Genomic DNA, 19188 nt, shown 5'->3' on the forward strand with positions numbered 1-19188 from the left:
TTCATCTTAGCTCTAAATTTTGTCGCTGTACCTATAATTTTAATTTTCTTTGAGTTCCTACCTAGCTTGCAACTTAAGCCAAAATTCATACTTTATTTTTAAAAAAAAAAAAAAAAACAACTTTTAATTGAAAAAACTCAGAACCTTTCATGGATAAGACCCAACTACTGCTTTCATATCACAGAACTGGTATGAGGCATTCTACTGTCACCCTGGGAATACATGAAAATGTTCCTTTACCTATATTAGGCTCATGTCCCAATAAACACGTTGTAAAATGAAAATGATGTATGCCATATTCCTAGCCTTTCATACTTTATAACTCAGCAGCATTCCATACTTCAGAGCACAGGTTCTTCACCACCATGATGTAGTAGGTTATAGGAGGATACAGCTCCTTCTTGTTCTCCATGATCCTGAGAAGACTCTACCCTATATCATCCAGGAAAAGATCATAGTTCGAAACACAAAAAGGTCCATTTCCATGAAGGCACAGTATTTCCACCTCATCCCAAAGTTGAAGCATCTGTGTTCTAGAATGCTTTCTCACAAGACTGTGCTTGTTCCCTGAGATGAAGGGAAAGGGATGATGGTCAATGTTTCACAAATCAAAGAATATGAAACTCAGAGTATTATAGATTTTATTGTGTCCCACTTCCTGCCTCCAAAAATATGCTTGAGACCTAATCCCCAATACCTCAGAAAGAATAAAGTCTTTATCAAAGAGATCAAATTAAGATAGAGTTATCAATGTGAGCCCTAAGGGAACAGCTGATACTAGGACCAAAAGGAGAAACATGAGGCTGGGGGATGGCCCAATGAGTTAAGCACTTACCTCACAAGCATTAGGATCAGAGTTCAGAGCCAAGTACCTGCATAAATGCAGGGAAGGTGTGGTAACCCACCTGTAATCGAAGTACTGTGAAGGCAGGGAATTCCCAGAGTGAGCTGGCTAGCCAGAGCATGAGCTTTGGGTTCAATTAGGTGATTCTGTGTTAATATATAAGGTGGAGACCAATAGAAAACAACACCCGATATCAACCCCTAACCTCCACATGCACATATTCTCATTCCCATGCACACACATGCACCCACGCACACACAAATATTCAGTCTGGTTCTCTTACGGACTGAGTTGCTTTTCACTCAGAAAGCTTCTAAGCAAGAAGTAATCAAAGCATTTTTAACTACAACTTGTAAGCAATGATTGCTTTCAAGCATAAAGCTTAAAATTTTTTAGATGGCAGGTAAGCAAAATTAAAATGAAGGATGGGGATTGACACAGAAAAACTACAATCTGACATGACAACTTCTATGGCCACATCTCCTCAACTGATACTCCATTTCCAATCCAGACAAGCCAGACAATGAGCACATAGCAATTAAAACAACTGTTAACACTGAATAAGAGTGACACTGTCTTGACAAAACAGATAAATGGGCAGGTTTGTCATCTGAATATTGTTAGAGATGATGAGCTCAGGGAATACATGAAAATCATTCCATCACAACAGTGGCCCTTTTATGACTTGGTCAAATCACTTATACGCCCTAAATCTGCAAATTGTGCTCCCTATATAACATGTAAATAGGATGACAAGAATATCACCCATGTACACACCAGCTCTAACAGCACAGACTCAGCAGAGCTCCTGACCACAGAATCCACTACTTCATGCAAAGAGTGGACAGGTCAGTTCTGACAAGTGCAGGAAATCTCACTGCAGCAAAGCTGCATCTTAACCTTGGGGAGTTCATTTTACAAACAAAGCCCACCCTTGGGATATTCTTTGTAATGATAATGACAATGCTGGGATTCCTAGGAGGCAGCACTGAACCTGTGCAAGGCTGTGATCCTTGCCACCTCTTATAAGCATTTTAGACAAGCTTCTCTGTACCTTTCTCCTTTCTATTCCTTCCAAGTGAAAGAGTATTCCCAAACAGCAGCCTACAAACACACCATCCCTAAATTGGTTTGTTTGCACTGACAAGAATCTACTACAAATTTGTGTTTGAAAGTTTACATAAAGCTGGCAAAATATAACCCATTGGATTGCATTAAAACCCATTCCTGCTAAGAGCAAGATTATGGCTCCTTACGAAGCTCAAATAATGAAGTCTGTAATTATCCACAGCAAATCAGGATATGACTGTGTATGTCGAGGGGGGGTCTCATGAAGGAAATGAAAATAAAATACAGTCATTATCCTAATCCAGTGTGGTTTTTATCCTTAAAAGATGAGCAGATTAGAGCCCTGTAAACAAAGGATGAAGATCATGTAAGACTGACAAAGGAGCCAGGCCTTGGAAGACACTGTCCTTCCACACCTCGGCCTCAGAATTATTAGACAATAAAATTTCTGTGATGGCTTTGGCACTTTTCTTGGAGCAAGGTGAACCAACCATGTCTTACCTAGACACAGTTCCTGTAATATACCAAAGGAAGTATCCATCCAACCTCAGTGTGATGAATCCAAGTTTATTTGGACTTATAGGAACATGGGTATTGTTTACAGAAGTATGGGTAACCCCAAAATAGTGGAACCAAAAAAAAAAAAAAAACAAATCCTGATATGAGTGATGACCTTAGAATAACTCCTCACTGGAATCCCCATCCCAGACAACCTTCTACTATATTCTGGAGCATCTCCCAAGAAAATTATGCAGTTAAGGGGGGAATGGGCAGAAGGAAGTGACTAGGATCACAGGCCCTATCATGTGAGAGTCTGGTTGAATATGGGCAATTACCACTGCTTGAATTAAAAGGTTAATGGCCATGTTAAATAGCAGTTGTTGAAATCTCTCCCCTTATGAATACACCTTTATGAAGCACTGTTTTGTCATCCTTGGCATCCCACATGGTTTCTATTATTTTTATCATATCTTTTTAACATTTAATAAATAATATAATGTTGAGGGGGAGAGAGGAATCACAAAATGCACTATCAAGAACTCTGTCATTACCCCATCCGGGAATCCATCCCATCATCAGCCACCAAACCCAGGAACTAATCCACATGCCAGCAAGATTCTGCTGAAGGGACCCTGATATAGCGGCCTCTTGTGAGGCTATGCCAGTGCCTGGCAAACACAGAAGTGGATGCTCACNGTCAGCTATTGGATGGAACACAGGNCCCCCAATGGAGGAGCTAGAGAAAGTACCCAAGGAGNTGNAGGGGGCTGCAACCCTGTAGGTGCAACAACAATATGAANTAACCANTACCCCCTGACCTCNTGTCTCTAGCTGCATATGTAGCAGAAGANGGCCTAGTCAGCCATCATTGGGAAGAGAGGCCCCTTGGTCTTGCAAACTTTATATGACCCAGCACAGGGGAAGGCCAGGGCCAAGTAGTAGGAGTGGGTGGGTAGAGGAGCAAGGGGGGAGGGAGGGTATAGGGAACTTTCGGGATAGCATTTGAAATGTAAATAAAGAAAATAATAATAATAAAAAAAAAACTCTGTCATTTTGCCTAAGGACTTAAAATGACAAAACCCAGAAATAGAAGGCAACTCCCATGCCAAGCTATCACTGACTAAGTGCATGTCCCAATAGGAGGCTGGTAGCTGGGGTAGTAGAGGAAGTATGCACAAGAGAATAAACCTAGTAGCTTCAAAAGATCCTGGTCAATCTGCCTATGGAGCATTGTGGAGAGCCATTCAAATAAGACTCATCCCCTCTCCCAACCCACTTCCGGGATGTTAAGTTGGATCTCCCACCCAGAATATGGCTATAACTACCAGACAGACTGGGAAAAGATGCTCCCCTTCAGCAGAGATACTGAGTTGGGTAAAATGAAAGATAGGCTACAGGGACCATCCTAGTTACCACACATTAAGAGCCTTCTAGAAAATGAAAATAACATACTGAAAGGCAGATGAAAGGAATAACTGACATCCAAGGACACTGAGAACCTGCGTCTAGTTTGGCCTCTAATTTCACTTCCAAAACAGATAAAACTGCACTATGATACTGGGTATCTTAGCTAGGGTTGCTTTTGCTGTGATGAAACTCCATGTTCAAAGCAACACAGGAAGGAAAGAGTTTATTTGGTTTATACTTCAATATCATTGACATATTTGAAGGAAGTGAAGACAGAAATTCAAATAGGGTAGGAACTTGAGGCCAGGGGCTTTATTATAGAATTCAGAACCAGGAGCCCAGGGATAGTACCACCCAAAATGGGTCAGGTCCTCCTCCATCAATCACTAATTTAAACATGCATTACAGTCATGCCTACACCCCAATCTTATGGAGGCATTTTATTAATTATGGTTCCCTCCTCTCAGATGACTTTCGCTTGTGTGAAGTTGACATGAAACTATCCAGTACACTGGGCAACATCAGTGCTAAGTTTCTTATCTTTTATTCCTAACAGATAGCCCCACGTAGCCACTGAGAAACTGCTATATATGCTCACAGTATAGCTACAAGGGCAATTATTTTAACAAAATTTACAATAAGTTTGCATTTTCTGCTAATCCTATATACTTTCAAGAGTAGTTAGCCACAAACATAATATATGAGTTTGAGGAGAAAAAAGTCCCAAAAATTCTACAGACCAAACCTTAAGTAGATAAGAGTCTAAAGGAGAAAACCACTTAAAATTTACCCATTCCAAACTTCAGTATTGTAGAGAGAATGACTGTGAAGCCAATATTATTTTACTACTACAAGTTTTAAACACATGCACCACCTTGCTTATTTTTAAGTTGACATCTAAATTTTACAACAAACTCTAAATAGTTTGTAAGGATATAATTTTTCTCACATGACAAACATTAACACAAATAAAACTTCTACATGAATCTAGCAATCTGAGATCCATCATTTACTTTAAAATTTAAGAGTAAGTTTCTTTGTAAAAGCTAGGAACTTCATAAGATTTCTTAGCAGAATAATACAATGCCCAGTGTCCTCTATGAAATTAATCAGATAACATACAAGGGGCATCCCTATGAATTGAAAGAGGGTTCTCACAACAATTTTAGATAGTTGCTTTGTATGGAGGAGTCTTTCAGAGTTTTATAGCAAGAACAATGTACCAGAGTAATGTGAGTTGGTGTATTCTTTAAAAAGTGCTAAAGATAACTCTGAGAAGGAAACTGAGAGAACCACAGACAAGGCAGGAGGGTCATCTCAGAATGAGCAAATTCAGGACTGGGAACATGAAGTTGAGGATCTAAAGAATGATCTCCCATAATCTACTTGCATACTTACAGACCAGTTTTCAATATTATTATGCGTATATATGCTTCAAAAACAAGACACCTGAATTAGTGAATCCTAAGACAGAGATTTAAAGCCAATATGGAGACAGGAATTCACAGGGGTGGAGAGATTATTCAGTGGGTAAGAATACTTACTGCTCTCAAGAGGACTTGGAATCAACTCCTTGTACCCATGTTAGGTGGCTCACTACTGCCTGTTCCAGGGGATCCAATGCCCATTGTGGGTACCTGCACACACATGGTATACAAAAACTTGTGTAGACACATATGTTTATATATAAATTAAAATAATAAATGAATCTTTAAAAATTAAACAAAAAGAATCCAATATTTGGGGAACTGGAAGTTACAGCCTCTAGTTTAATATCTGTGCAAATAGCAACTTCTGTTTACCTAAGTTCCCTGACCTGTAAACGAAAACTACTCAAAAACTTATACGGAAAGTATCAAAATATATCCCACAGATAAAACACAACTTAGAAACATGTATGGGATATATGGGATCTACAATTGTTACCATCATCAATCACCATAATTTTATATACTGGATCACAACTTGCCAAGTCAGGATCTTTTCTTATGCAATTCAAATCCCTTCCTCCCAGTCAGAAGGCAAATTTCCTCTTGAGACGGAAGAGCAAGACTGTAGTGATTTGAATCGGAAATGCTCCCCATAGGCTCATGTATTTGAATACGTATTTGGAGTTGGGAATGCTATTTAGAGGAGTTATGGTGCCCTTAAGAAAATGCAGTCTTTCGGAAGGAAGGAAGCCACTAGGAGCAGGCTTTGAGGGTTAATAGTCTCTCCCCATTCCTGTTTTCTGACCTTCATTACCACACAACTATTCCACCCCCACCTCAACCCACACACACCAGTTTCCTACTTCTAGGCATATAATCATTCAGCTTTCTGTTCCTGCCAGCATACCACGTAGTTCCCACCACCATGAAGACAGTCAGTCCTCTGAAACTGTAAGGTAAAATAAACTCCTCTATATAAGTTCTGGTATTTCATCAGAGCAACAGAAAAATAACTAATACAATGATGGGTGGGTTAGTACAAGTGCAATAATTTGCTTTTATCATTAGTTCCTTTGCAGAGTTTCTAGGACTGAAAACCTAAAGCATGTGGCCTGCCTTCCTCCCTCTTCTTTCTCCTCCATCCCTCAAGTACCATCCTACCATCAAGTTAACCAAGTGCACTCATCATAAAAGGTTAATGTGAAGAGGTGTGTGGAGGTGAGGTAGAATTCTAAATAACAACTAAAATACCTGGTGCTTCTTGAGGGTTTTGTCAACATCATACAGAAGTTAACAAACTGAATGAACTCAAAAGCTCTAAGTTTCAATGGTAATTGTATGTAGGCAAACTCAAACAGATGGGGGAAAGCAAAAGGCAAGCCAAGAGAAAGTATCTGTTGGCATGGATTAAGTCAGGTGACCTCTGCAGAAGCATTCTGGCCCTGAGAACAAACACCCTGGGCCGAGTGTAAGTTCAGAAAGTCATGTGAGTGCCCAGATCACACAAACTCTCTGAAAAGCCCCTATGATTTACTAAGCAGAATCTGTTTCATGCAGCAGGATGCCTAGCTTACAGGGCCAGTGCAAGAAAACCTAAATGGGTCTCAGCAACACCACAAGCAATATGACATAATCTAAGCAAACTTTGGGCACCACTGCTGAGTTTCTGTAGAAATTAAACCAGTCCTGCTCAGCCACTCCACACCACTCTTAAATAATTTCTCAATCAATTATAACTGCCATTCCATACATCTGGTTCATCAATGGAATATGGGAAGAATTAAATCTAAATAGAAGTCAGGGTCTATCTAACCATTCATCAGCATCCAAGGCTCAAGCTAGAAAGATTCAAAAGCTTGAGAGAGAAGGGGACAATAAAATGAAGCAGGGAGCTGGAGAGATGGCCCGGGGAATAGAGTGTTTCTAAGCATGGGGACCTGAGTTCAGATACCCAGAACCTAGCTCCTCTAGTCTATAAAGGACTCCATTCCTACCTCCCCTCTGCCAGGTCTCAAACCTGGGACAAAGCATAGATGAAAATGCTTTAAGGAGCAAATTCTCAGGAAAATGAGACCCTCGAGGTCTAATAGAAAACTACTACATTACACCAGCCCAGTAAATACGACAAAACCTACAACAGATTACCACCATTTATTGGCCAAAGAGTACTTCCAAGTATAGGATAGAGCCTCAAAGATGGGTGCAATGAGTGCTGAAGACAGGAAAGCCCCAGCTTAGAGCGCAAGAACTCTGACAAATTGGAACCGGATGGCAGTATCAGTGTCATTATGAAGCCAGAATCAGAAAAGCTAGGAGACAGGACTTCCTAAACTAGTTTCAAATGGGAACTGAAGGTGTCCCAGGCTGAAAAGAAAGAAAGAGCTGAGCTGGCAAAGAAAGACAATACAGACCTTATTAGGTTTGGGGGAAATAACCAATAAGTAAGAAAACTACAGTTAGCGACTGGTGGTTCCTCAAATGGGGAGAGGGGAAGAGATGAAACAATGTGCTGCAGATGGTTCAGAACAAGCTTTGTGTGTCCCATAAGAAAGGTAGATGGTTTCCAGTCACTGGCATTGAGCCAGTGAGGGTAAATCCACAGAATATTCCAGAATAGCTCTCATTCCTCAAAGAAGAGATATAAAACCTCTCTTTTAGGGAGTGGAATATACTACTTAAAAAAATCGTACAATCCAGAATGGTTTACTCCACCATTTTGCAAAGAATGTCCTCATAATCCAGTAGGAAGAAGCTCCAGAGAAGCAAGGCAGTCGTGAGGGCAGAGGGTGAAACACAGACCAGGCTCCAATGTGGAGCACAGCCCAGATGGAAGAACTCTGAGCAGTCTGCTTTCACCTCTCTGTAGCTGACATAGAAGACACTCATGAAGAACAGACTTGTTTGTATTACACTCAGTGTTATTATCCAAAGCCGAGAAAAGATTGTTTGCTCTATAACCCTGGGTCCATTTAAACAAACTTCCAATAAGAGAGGCTCCAGGTCATCAAAGCCCTGTCCCCCAGCACAGCCCAAAGAGAAAGTGCTATTTTTAGATTGTGGCTATGTCACAAGTGTACTTTATTCCAAGTAGGCTGCCTTTATGATGAGTAATATTAAACATCTACACCGTCAATGCCAAGCTTAAGTTGAGCCAATGATTAAGACTGGAAAAGTTTACAGAAGTATCTGTTGGTCTCTATCCTACGGCAACAATGCCAGCCAGGGATCTTTAGACAATGCATGCTGTTACAAGTGAGTGGGTTCTCCAGAAGTTCATGTGTCAGAACCTGAATTTTCCTAATTGCCAGTATCTGAAGATGGAGCCTACAGTGAGGTATTTGGGTCAAAGCAGTGTTATTACTTTCTTCATTTTATTTGCAATGTTTTTGCTAATAGACTCTCACTGGTTTCTTCCCAAACCTCAAATTAGGTATTTGCCTTGTCAATCTTATCTGCCCCAACCTTCCGTAAGTCCTTCCATTCATGATTTAAGTACTTCATATCCAAGGGTCTGATGTAAATATTGTCTCTTTCACTGAGTTTTAAAGGCTAAGGCCAGCTCCAGTCTGTGGTTCCCATTAGCATCTTCAGCTCAACACTCAATGCCATTGCCTTTCTACTCAGCCCTAGTGACTCAATTGTTATCTGCTATTGTGCTTCACTCAGCACATTTTTCCCAACCTCTCCAACTGAGTATCTCAAGGACAAGATCAGAAGTCTCTAGGCTTAATTGATGAATTATAATATGGGTGTGACCTTACCACTCTATAAGAGAAACTGTAGACAAAAAGTCACTAAAAGTGATTCTAATGAAGGCTTGTCTTGTTAAGGAAGGTATGAAAAAAATGAAGTGGAATGCATGGAAAGACAGACAGGGAGCTGAGGACAGAGCCTAGAAGAACCAAGAGTGGTGAACAGTGAGCATGGACTTAAGTCACTGTGCCTGTGAACAATGCTCCTTACCTTACCTTATCTAAGGTTCTGGGATAAAGGAGTTGGTCTGGGGGTTCAACTGTCTCCTTCAGGCTGAATGGATGAAGGAGCTCATCTGGGAACTCAGCTGCCTTCTTCAGACTAAATGCTGTCCTAGTATAGTTACTCTGATCACGAGGAGCTGTCCATTCTAACTCAGAGCCCTTTGGAGCCTAGGTGAAGCACCTCAACTCTACACAGAAGAAGACATCTACAGGGCAAAGAGGCCTTTTCCCCGACCTTTTCCCACTCAGGCAGGTCTCTATCCTTTCAATCCCAGAAGGCCACTTGCTCCTAACAGACTAAACAGCCTGATCCACAGTCATGCCACAGCCACTGTCATCAGCACTAGAGATGTCAACATCCTCGGTCATTCTAAAGCTTGTACTAAAATTGCTTCTCAAGACATTTTTAGCACATCTTGGCATCTGCATGGGAAGCAGCTTAAGAGCACACCCTTTTTCATTCCAAACAAGTTAAAAATATATATTCTGAGGAAAGAGCACAGGGCCCATTCTAGGTTATCAATGTCAAACACATAAAGACAAGCCTTCAGAGAACTTATTATGGTGATCTGAAATGGAAAGACAGAAAGTGAAAGTTCCACAAAGTGACCTCATATTGCCCAACTTCAACCCAGTCACACCTGGGTCCACTGAAACTCCTGTCCATGATCACTCCACCAAACAGTGAACATAGGGTCACACTTTCATTTACTAGATCATCTGAGGCACATACTTTGACTACTTACTGGCATGCAGAGCTACTAAGAACCAGTCACCACACGAGAGGTAGAAAAAAACCCACCCCTTATCCTTGTGCCTGCATTCCCAAAGAACAATAAATGCCTCTCCCAGATGAGAATCCATATCTGTTAGCAAAACTGGTACATACTTTTGGCTTATTAAGGATTCACACAACTGTTCTGGAAACTAAAGGGAGGAGGCAGTGATGCCTTCTAGTCAGCCACACGTTAACCTTATTCACATGCATCAATGTGTCTGAAGCAATAGCAATCTAACTACAGAATAACACTCAAGACCAGATTCCTTTATGAATTAAATATGTATGTGTGTGTGTGTGTGTGTGTGTGTGTGTGTGGTGTGTGTGTGGTGTGTATGTGTGTGTGTGTGTGTGTGTGGTGTGTGTGTGTGTGTGTGTGTGTGTGTGTGTGTGTGTGTGTATACACACACAAAGAAAGAAACTCTCACAAGACCATGTGCTGCTGAAAATCCTCCTAAACTCTAGAGCTACCCTGGAGAGCTGGAAAGATTAGCCAATCCCTTTCTTTCCATTTGGCCTTGGTAATTCAGAAAAGGCACTGTTAAGGGCAAAAGCTCTGCCAGTAGTCAGGACTCCATTTCCATCTGTGTCTGCTGCCTGTCCAAAGCAAAGCCCATAATGTGGCAAGAGAGGATCAAATTACGGGTGAGGCTGAACTTTCCATTCTACCCAGGCCTGTGATTACCTGCAATTCCAAAATTACCTCTGCAGAGTAAACACCTCCATTGCACTCCATTCCCAGAACAAACTCTCTTCTGAGAACTTGATAAAAGATAAAGGTACTTGGGGATGGGGGTGAGGGGAGACAACACAACCACAAAACAATTGATAGCACTGTGGCAGTGAAAAAACTGTCAGCACATGTGCATGTGCGTGTGTGTGTGTGTGTGTGTGTGTGTGTGTGTGCACACGCACACTCGAGTACACACACACACACATTTAAGTTAAAAAAAAAAAGAGTAAAAGTTGGAATAACAAGAAAATCAGAATCCTGGGGACAGTGAGTTAACCAAGTGATTTGTTCCATATACCTAGTTGGTAAACTCAAACATTTAAATAATCCATGCTCTTCTCTCTGTACAAATCCCATACTGGGCTTCATGGCAGGTAAGTCTAGTTGGCTATCGAATGAGACATTCTATTTTATGGCTCAAAAGTTCCCAACATTACCTAACAACAAATGAGTCTCCTAAAACTGTCCATCAGGATTGTATTCATAAAATAATTTCAAGTACCATAAAGGAGCAGCCATTAAACAGAGACCCATAATAAATCATTTTTGTAAAATAAAAATCTTTTCATAACTCAAACAATTACTTATCTTAAATTACTTGGTCTTAACAGAAGATTTTATATGCCAAACTTTCCTCAAATATAGCACTCCCCCATTTAGCTTCAATATTAAAATAATAACAGACTCTCAGATTCACATTGCACTTGAGATTTCTTCTTTCCAATAAGCATTACATTCTGTCCCCAGGGAATCCAGAAGCAACTCTAAAACAAGTCAGGGTGTATTCTTCCTGACTTTCATACTTTCATCTCTATCCAGCCACTCCACTACAAGGTCAAATGGAAAGTCTTTCTTCTGAGGGTCCCAAGCAGAAGACCCCAGAAGAGCCAACTCTTGTATTTATCTACTTTACTTTGAAACAATTAAAATGGTCAACATTGTTTCTGCTTTGTTTACTTTTTCTCACAATGCATGTCTTTCTCAAGTAGTAGCTAAGTACTAGTGTAACATTCCAGGATTAACCAGCTGGCACCACACATAAGAAGCAAGCAAGCTTGCTTATATGTTCATGGCCTTAGGTATGAGTAGTTTTATGAAGTTTGCAACCAAGAGCAAAGACTGACATTCTTTTTAAGCAAGTCTGGTTTTGACTTAAGGTCTTTTACCATTTCATAGCAGAAAGGTAAAACCCCACCTGGCAGTCTAAACCTTACCACAAACTAGCTCAGGTTAGTCCTTTCCCTCTCGGGAGACACTAAATTACAAGATACAAGATAAGCAATACTTTACTGACAGTTGGTTCCTGGAATCCAAGGGACACAAGGCACCTGAGTTGACAATCTGACCCCACTCAATACAGGCATGGAAGGTGTAAAGCAAATGAGCAAATACAAACATATGTAGCAAAGAGGCACATATGTAGGCACACACACGCACACGCGCACGCGCGCACGCGCACACACACACACACACACACACACACACACTTTTTACCACCTCTATTTTGGCTCCTGCTCTTAAAACATTAAATATACATGAGGTAAGCTTCATGTTGTCCCCCTAAGGTCTATCACCTTCCCTCCAGAGGACACCTGTGGGGGCAAGGAACACCCAGACAGGAGCTTAGCACAACTGTCCTCTGAAAGGCTTCATCCAGCTGTTGATGGAAACAGATGCAGAAACCCACAGCCAAACATTAGGAATGCTCAGGGATTCTTGTGGAAGAGTCACATATGTAGCAGTTGTAGCTTGGTCTTCATGTAGGTCCACCAACAACTGGACTGTGTGTGGGCTGAGTCTCAGACTTAGACACTTGCCTGCCTTTTGATCCCTTTCCCCTAGCTGGGCAGGTTTCTCAGGCCTCGGAGATTGGGGGATGGGGGTGAGGGAGCTAGGGGATTTGGGGGGGGGGCAAATTTGATCAAAATGTAAAGTAAATTAATGAAGAAAGAAAGAAGGAAAGAAAGAAAGAAAGAAGGGAGGGAGGGAGGGAGGGAGGGAGGGGAAATTTAATATACTTGATCCTGGAAAGAGAGAGAAAGAGACAGAGACAAAGAGAGAAAAGGTAAGTAGGTAGGCAGGCAGGCAGGCAAATAAAATTAAATGTACTTACTTGGTCATGGAGATCACAATTCCAACTTTGACTTTTCACTCCCTCTAACACCCTTCAGACAGTACAACTCCACTGTTGAGTTTCTACCTGACCACATGCAATCAGCCCTCAGATGAAGAGGGTTTAGGTAGGCGGCCAACAGCAGAGAGAAGCATTAAAATCCGTGTCTAGGGCTGGAGAGACGGCACGGCAGCTCAGAGCTCTTGCTGTTCTTGCAGAGGCCCTGATTCGGATTCTAGCACCCACTGGCAGTTTCCAACTGTCTGTAACTCCAACTCCAGGGCATCCAGTGTCCTCTTCTGACATCTGGGACACAGACATGCGTACAGTGCACTTTTCTCTCAGATAAAACACTCATAAAGTAAAACTAAATCTTTAAATGAAATATAAAATAAAAATTGTATCTATGCTAAACATGTAGACTTTTTCACTCTGTCATTTACCCTATAAACAAGGTGTACCCACTGCTACAATAGCTGTAGTAAGTAATTTATGTACCATCTACATTGAAGTAGGTATTATAAATAATCTAGAGGTTTTTTTTTCAAGCTTCTATGAAAACATTATTTCATCTTATAAAAGTAGCTTGAACATTTGTGGAAATTGGTATTTTAAGGGGGAAGGACCTAAGAACTAATCCCTGACAGATATGAAGACCCAGGAAAAAAACTAGAGTTTAGTACTACAACACACAGAAGTAGTCAGACATGTGCGGGAATACTTCCATATACAGATAAAACTATTCCAACAGCAAAGAAAGTTAAGAGGAAAATGGAAATGACTATAATTCAGAAGCCATGTTCTGGTGCAAAGCACCGTCATAAGTCTATCTGGAGCTAATACAAAATAAAATGTATTCCAACAGAAGGCAGCTTTGCCCTTGCCATACTGTATTATGTGTTAAGTAACTGGGCCCTTTTTTTCCCACTACTGTATAATTACACATGAAACCTCAGATGTCATTCATGTACACAGAAGCCTGACTTAGGCTTGAAAAGAAATCCTTTCTTCATCTGCATTGCTAGCAGCTTTTGAAAGGACAGGAAAAATGCTCTATGGAGAAAAACATGGACACCAAAACATTTGCCTATGTTTAATAGCAATATGGGGTAATCAACTACCTCTGTTGGAACTTGCCCAACAACCATTCTTGCCCCATTTTGATTTCACAGAGCATTAGACTGAGGCACAATTGCTAGTAAGGGGCCCAGTCAATGCACTAACTTTCTGACTCCAAGCTTTCCTTTCCTAGAAATTCTCCTTTTCCAGTTGCCATTCCACTGACTATTCATACACAATGTATACTGGTGTTTCCACACTGCTGTCTTCCTTACTCCCACTAAAGTAGAAACTTCAAAGTCATCCTTTGAACATACCTGCACAGTTGTACACAACTTGCAGGAGTGAATGGCTGCCTGCTACACCTGATCACCAATGAGACAAATGAAGAACCCTTATGACCTAGGCACAGGGCAAGGCAATTGCCATTAAAAAAAAAAAAAAAAAAAAATTCAGAATCAATCAAATCACTACTTGCTACACTAAAAGTAAGAACAGTTTACTGAAATCTACCTAATGATTTCCAGATATCAACATCATACTGCCCAGCACACAAAGCAAAGCCACACTCCCAAATTGTCATTGTTGCTGCCTCACTGACCTTCCAGAATCCAATACTCTGCCTCAACTTCTTCCACCACCCCTAACAAAGGGATTTCCTCAAATTTATAAGCCTCCCTTCATGCCTTAGGACCACAACCCTAAGTATTTTCTTCCTTCAGTCTCTTACCCCTTGGTCATACTGCACCTATGAAGATCAATCCTTAAAGCCCTAAGAGAAGGATGAGACTCTGTGTTGATCATTTTTCCTAAAACACAGTAGCAATTCTCCTTAAACCACCCACACATGCACTATACTTATGAGTAAAAGGTCACAGATGCAATCTAACAGACTCCAGATTTCCAGGTAATGAAACAACTTGCAGAATTTTGCAGGTTCTGAACAAAGTCTAAGTCTACAAGCTAAATCAAGCTTTTAAGACTCCAGCAGGACCAAGATCTTGGTGAAATTTGTCCTTTGAGTACCAGTATGCTGGAATGGCCAGTCTCTTAGACTCTTCCTTCATCCCTGTAAGTCTTTCATAAGAGCTAGTTGCTGTGGGTAGACCTGGGCCAAGGGACTTTGATCTTTGGGGAAATACAATTATCTTCTAATTCTGCTGGAAGAATCCCAGACACTAATGATTTAACACTGTTAAAAATGGAGAGCACATTTAAGTCCAAACACACTATCAAATACTACGTTACCATCTGTGTAAGGAATATAATTTTAAGGGTATGACAGCAAGAAATTTTAAGTTTAATGGAATTAATTTCAGAGATGTCCTGAAGAAGTGTTATTGTCCAAAAGCACATCCCCACATCGTCCCCCCCAAAAGGAGGGGCTGGGGATGTATCTCAGTAGTAGACACAGCACTTACTCAGCAAGTATGAGGCTTGGTCCTCAGAATTACAAAGGGGATGGAGGGCAGTTACCAGCACCATTATGGAATTTAAAGTTAGCATAAACTAATGTTAAAAAGGCAGTTTACAGGAGGCAATGTTCCCAAAGTGTATAGCCCTTATATACTTAAAACATTGTATTTGAGTCTTAACAGATTTTCCTTTAACACTTTGCAGTTAACACCCACATTGTCCACATGACACTGTAGAATAAACCAGGCCAACCATCCACTCAATAGTGCAAGCACAAATTGGGTACCAAAAACTTAAGATCATGAGCTTTCACAATAAGCCATAGTCATTTCTAGCATCTGTTCCTGGTCTTTGTGCTTTGGTGGCAGAATAGAAAACAATTCCCCCTTGTGTCCTGTAGGCGGCTGAAGAACTGGGAAAAGCAGACTCTTGCCTTCAAGCACTGACTTTGTTTTTTTTTTTTTTTGTTTTTTTGTTTGTTTGTTTTTGTTTTTTTTTTCCTTTAAAAAATTATTTATTTTATGTATATGTAGCCTTTTGGCTAAGATCAAGTGTAGCACTGACTTTAAAGAACAGCTCAGGAACATAGAACCTAGAAAAACCTTGGTGACCTAGACAAGAAGTATTCTCATAACTTAGGAGAGAATAAAAACCTTTGATTTTATTTCTAAGGCTCGTCCAGTTTCAACTTAAAAGTCAAAAGAATCTATATCCTTTCACATCAAAAATGTGAGTCCACAACTCAGACCATTTCTTGAAGCATTGGGGGCCCACACTTGCAGGCAGCCTGCGCTCACCCAGACTACTGGGAATGTCCTCTTTAGAAGCCTCCCTGCTCTCCTAGGGGAGTTTGCCTCTTTTCTTTGGCAAATCCACTAACATCTCAATCCTTATAGCTTCTGCCCTTCTGGGTAGATCCTTCCTTCAGTTCTCTTTCCTTTCTGAAATTAACAGGTCCCAGCTCCATAAATGTGTGTTCTCCTCAAGCAATTTTCAATACGGTAAAGAACTCTTGGAAAATACACAAGATATGTGTGAAACCTTCATGCAAGTTTTCTTTTAGTCTGCTTTTTTCTGCCCCAAAAGGTCCCAACACACAGATGAGTAATTGATTCATAGCAACCATTTGTGGGAGATGAAAAAAGAAATCACCACTGTTTTTTTCCTAATTTATATCGTTCCCCAATCTGGAGTCTATCAAAGTGAATCCTAAGGTGGGAAGGCAGGAGAGGCAAAGAGGAACATCTGCCTCAGATGCCTGCCTCCACTCATAAATAAGTACTTTGGGTGCCCGCCTATGTCAGAAAAGGTATCTGCTTTTAGGTGATGCACCACTCCCTCCAGTCTCCCTCTATCGCCCTAAAGGAAGAAAGAGTGTGAGTTCTCTTTTGAGACACTTACATAAGACTCAGTAAACTTCCTGTGACATTCACAGAAAATGTAAGCTGCTCTTTTGCTCCCTCAAGATATCAGTTTAATGGACTGAGTGACAAAATTCACGGATTCAGAATTCAGCAGAAACCTACTCAACTGAGGCACATCAACACTGGAACAGGGAAAACAAAAAAACAAAAAACAAAATCCAAACCAGTGAGATGGACTGGGTCTGTAAAAGACAATCTGTTCCCTCTCAAGTGACCCATTTAAAGTCCAGAAGTGCACAGGTTTAATAAATCTCACACTGGTAAAGACAGCTTATAGAAAGAACTATCCTTACACAGAGGGGGAATTTCAAGGCAATGAACAGTATAACTTTATGATAAACATACTTATCATTCCAACCTCCAGAAGCAATGACATTTACAGGAAGCTCTGACTAGACACTGATGACTACAAGTTTAGTCTAACAGGACAGACCAGGTAAGTTGGTTGGGTCTCACCCCTCACGGGTATCCATACCATCCAACCACTTTATCCTAAAAAGCTTTTTGCAAAATGTGGATGCATACACCCAACCCGGCCTCTCTTCAACCAACTGGAAAGTTCTCTGGGCATCCCATCATAAAAGGCAGGTGAACGTCGCAGAAAAGCAGGAAGGGCCCCAGGGTGGCGGTAAAACAATACTTCCAGGTGTTACTAAGAACCTGCCCCCTACACACACACCCCAACTCGCTCTTGCCTATCAATATCTTGTACACCTATGAGTCTGTCAGGTCCTGAGACAGATCCTGAGGACACCAGAGATAGGGGTCTTCCACCTCTTCCTTTTCCAGGAATCAAAGCCAAGTCAGAAACGGTGTGACTATCCTTTTTACTAGCATCCTAAGCACACCGGGTACCAGCCACAGGTTTGGATAACTTGTCCAGCATTGCTCACTAAAGCGTCCCCAGGAAGGTTCTCTCGCACATCAGGGCTCTTACCTTAGCCTTGACTACATCCAAGCAGAGGTACACTCCGAAAGAGCTGAACCACGTGGTGTCACTGACGCCTACTAAGTGCAGTGGGTCCTGGTGGAGATCCAAACTGGCGCTGTTCTAACCCGACCGATGGTGCCAAGCACAGACTTCAAGACAGCCTTGAACTCCAAATGCCAACAGGAAAGGTCCGCCTTGCAGGGACTGAGCACTCTCCCTTCTTTCTCCTCCTCCGAGGCGACTGTAGAAAGCTGCTCTACGCCTGAAGGACTCTTCCAAGCCCTGGGAGCCTCGCATGGACAAGGGCCTAGGGCCGCCCTGGGTTGGGTCGGGGAAACCAGCGCCAGGAAGAAACGCGGAGCCGCAGCTCTGCCGGCTTCACCTTCCGCGCCCCTGACCGCTTAACCCCTTCAGGGCAGGGCCTGCCCGCAACCGGCCCGGCCAGGCGAGTACACCGGCGCCCCCAGCCCCGGAGAAGCGGCGAGGCAGGAAGCGGGAGTCAGGAGGCAGCTCAGTCGGGCCGAGAGACCAACGTGGCGAGCGAGCACTGGGACCAGCCGTAGCAGCTTGCGATGACTCTCCCCCCCCCCCCCCCCCCCCCCGGGCCTGCGCCACCCGCCCGCGGCTCCGCGAGAAGCGGGCGCTGAAGAGGGCCTCGCCCGGGCCCGGGCCTGGGGCGCGGGACCGGGAACGCGAGGCCGGGATAGGTGCTCCTTGGAAGGTCACGGCCGCCGGGGCGCCGCGAGCGGGATGCGGCCCGATGGGTGCGGGGAGCCCGGGCGGGCAGGCCCCGCCGCCGCCTTGGAGACGCGCCGGCTTCCCGGAGCGCTCAGGTTTGGAGCCGCTCGACCGCTGCAGACGCTGTGGGCAGCCTGGAGCCGTGAACGGACGGGCGCGCGATCCCCGCTTCCCGCGGGGCCGGGAGAGAATCGCTGTGCGGGGACCGGCGTGGGAGCGCGCTGACAGGCGCTGGTGTTCTAGCTCCGGGCTAGTCCAGCCGCCGCCGCGTGCTTAGAGCGTCGGGCTCGCTCAGCAGCTGCAGTGACTGTGTGTCTGTGTCATGTCTGTGCAGCTGGGGGGCGAGGGGGAAGGACCGCGATCCTGGGCTGGGTTCCGAGCGGGGGCGGGACCGCAGCCCGCCTCGGAGCCACGCCTCTTCCCCGTGATCGCATGGACGGCCAATGGGTAGCGCCAGGCATGTGCGTCTCTAGTGCCCGCCCTGCCTAGGCTACGCCTACGACCTCCCTCCGCTCCTTGGTTCATTGGAACGCAGGCGGATGAAACACCCGGAGCCCGGAGCCCGGAGCCCGGGCCGCGTCTCGGGAAAAGGGTGCTAGCTGGAGCTCCCCGCCCTTCTTTCGAGAGGAGGGTGGAGTTCTTGTTGCTTTAGGTTTGCCAGCAGGGTGGGTCACCATGCCACTCCTTTTACAAAATAACGGTCTGGGGGGGAAGTATGAAGTTCACCCTGCTTTTCCTTCGGTTGGGGACGTGGCTCTCCCCTAGGTTG

At 43.1% G+C, this 19188-nt stretch overlaps 1 protein-coding gene across 8 annotated transcripts in view; it reads right to left on the reverse strand.

The window, feature by feature from the left end:
• The window catches only part of Large1 (LARGE xylosyl- and glucuronyltransferase 1), a 385957-nt gene extending 367175 nt beyond the window's left edge, over positions 1–18782 (reverse strand). For 3 of the 8 annotated variants that reach the window (XM_029531875.1, XM_029531871.1, XM_029531877.1), the window contains exon 1: positions 17688–18252. The gene's annotated coding sequence lies outside the window, so the exon portion shown is untranslated. Of the gene's footprint in view, positions 1–5364; positions 5458–12851; positions 13158–17687 lie in introns of all 8 variants that reach the window. The other 5 variants (XM_029531869.1, XM_021218837.2, XM_029531870.1 and 2 more) reach the window with 5 other exon arrangements.
• Positions 18783–19188: the final 406 nt, after the last annotated feature.

The sequence above is a fragment of the Mus pahari genome, chromosome 19, assembly GCF_900095145.1.
Source record: "Mus pahari chromosome 19, PAHARI_EIJ_v1.1, whole genome shotgun sequence".
In the NCBI taxonomy this organism is placed as follows: domain Eukaryota; kingdom Metazoa; phylum Chordata; class Mammalia; order Rodentia; family Muridae; genus Mus; species Mus pahari.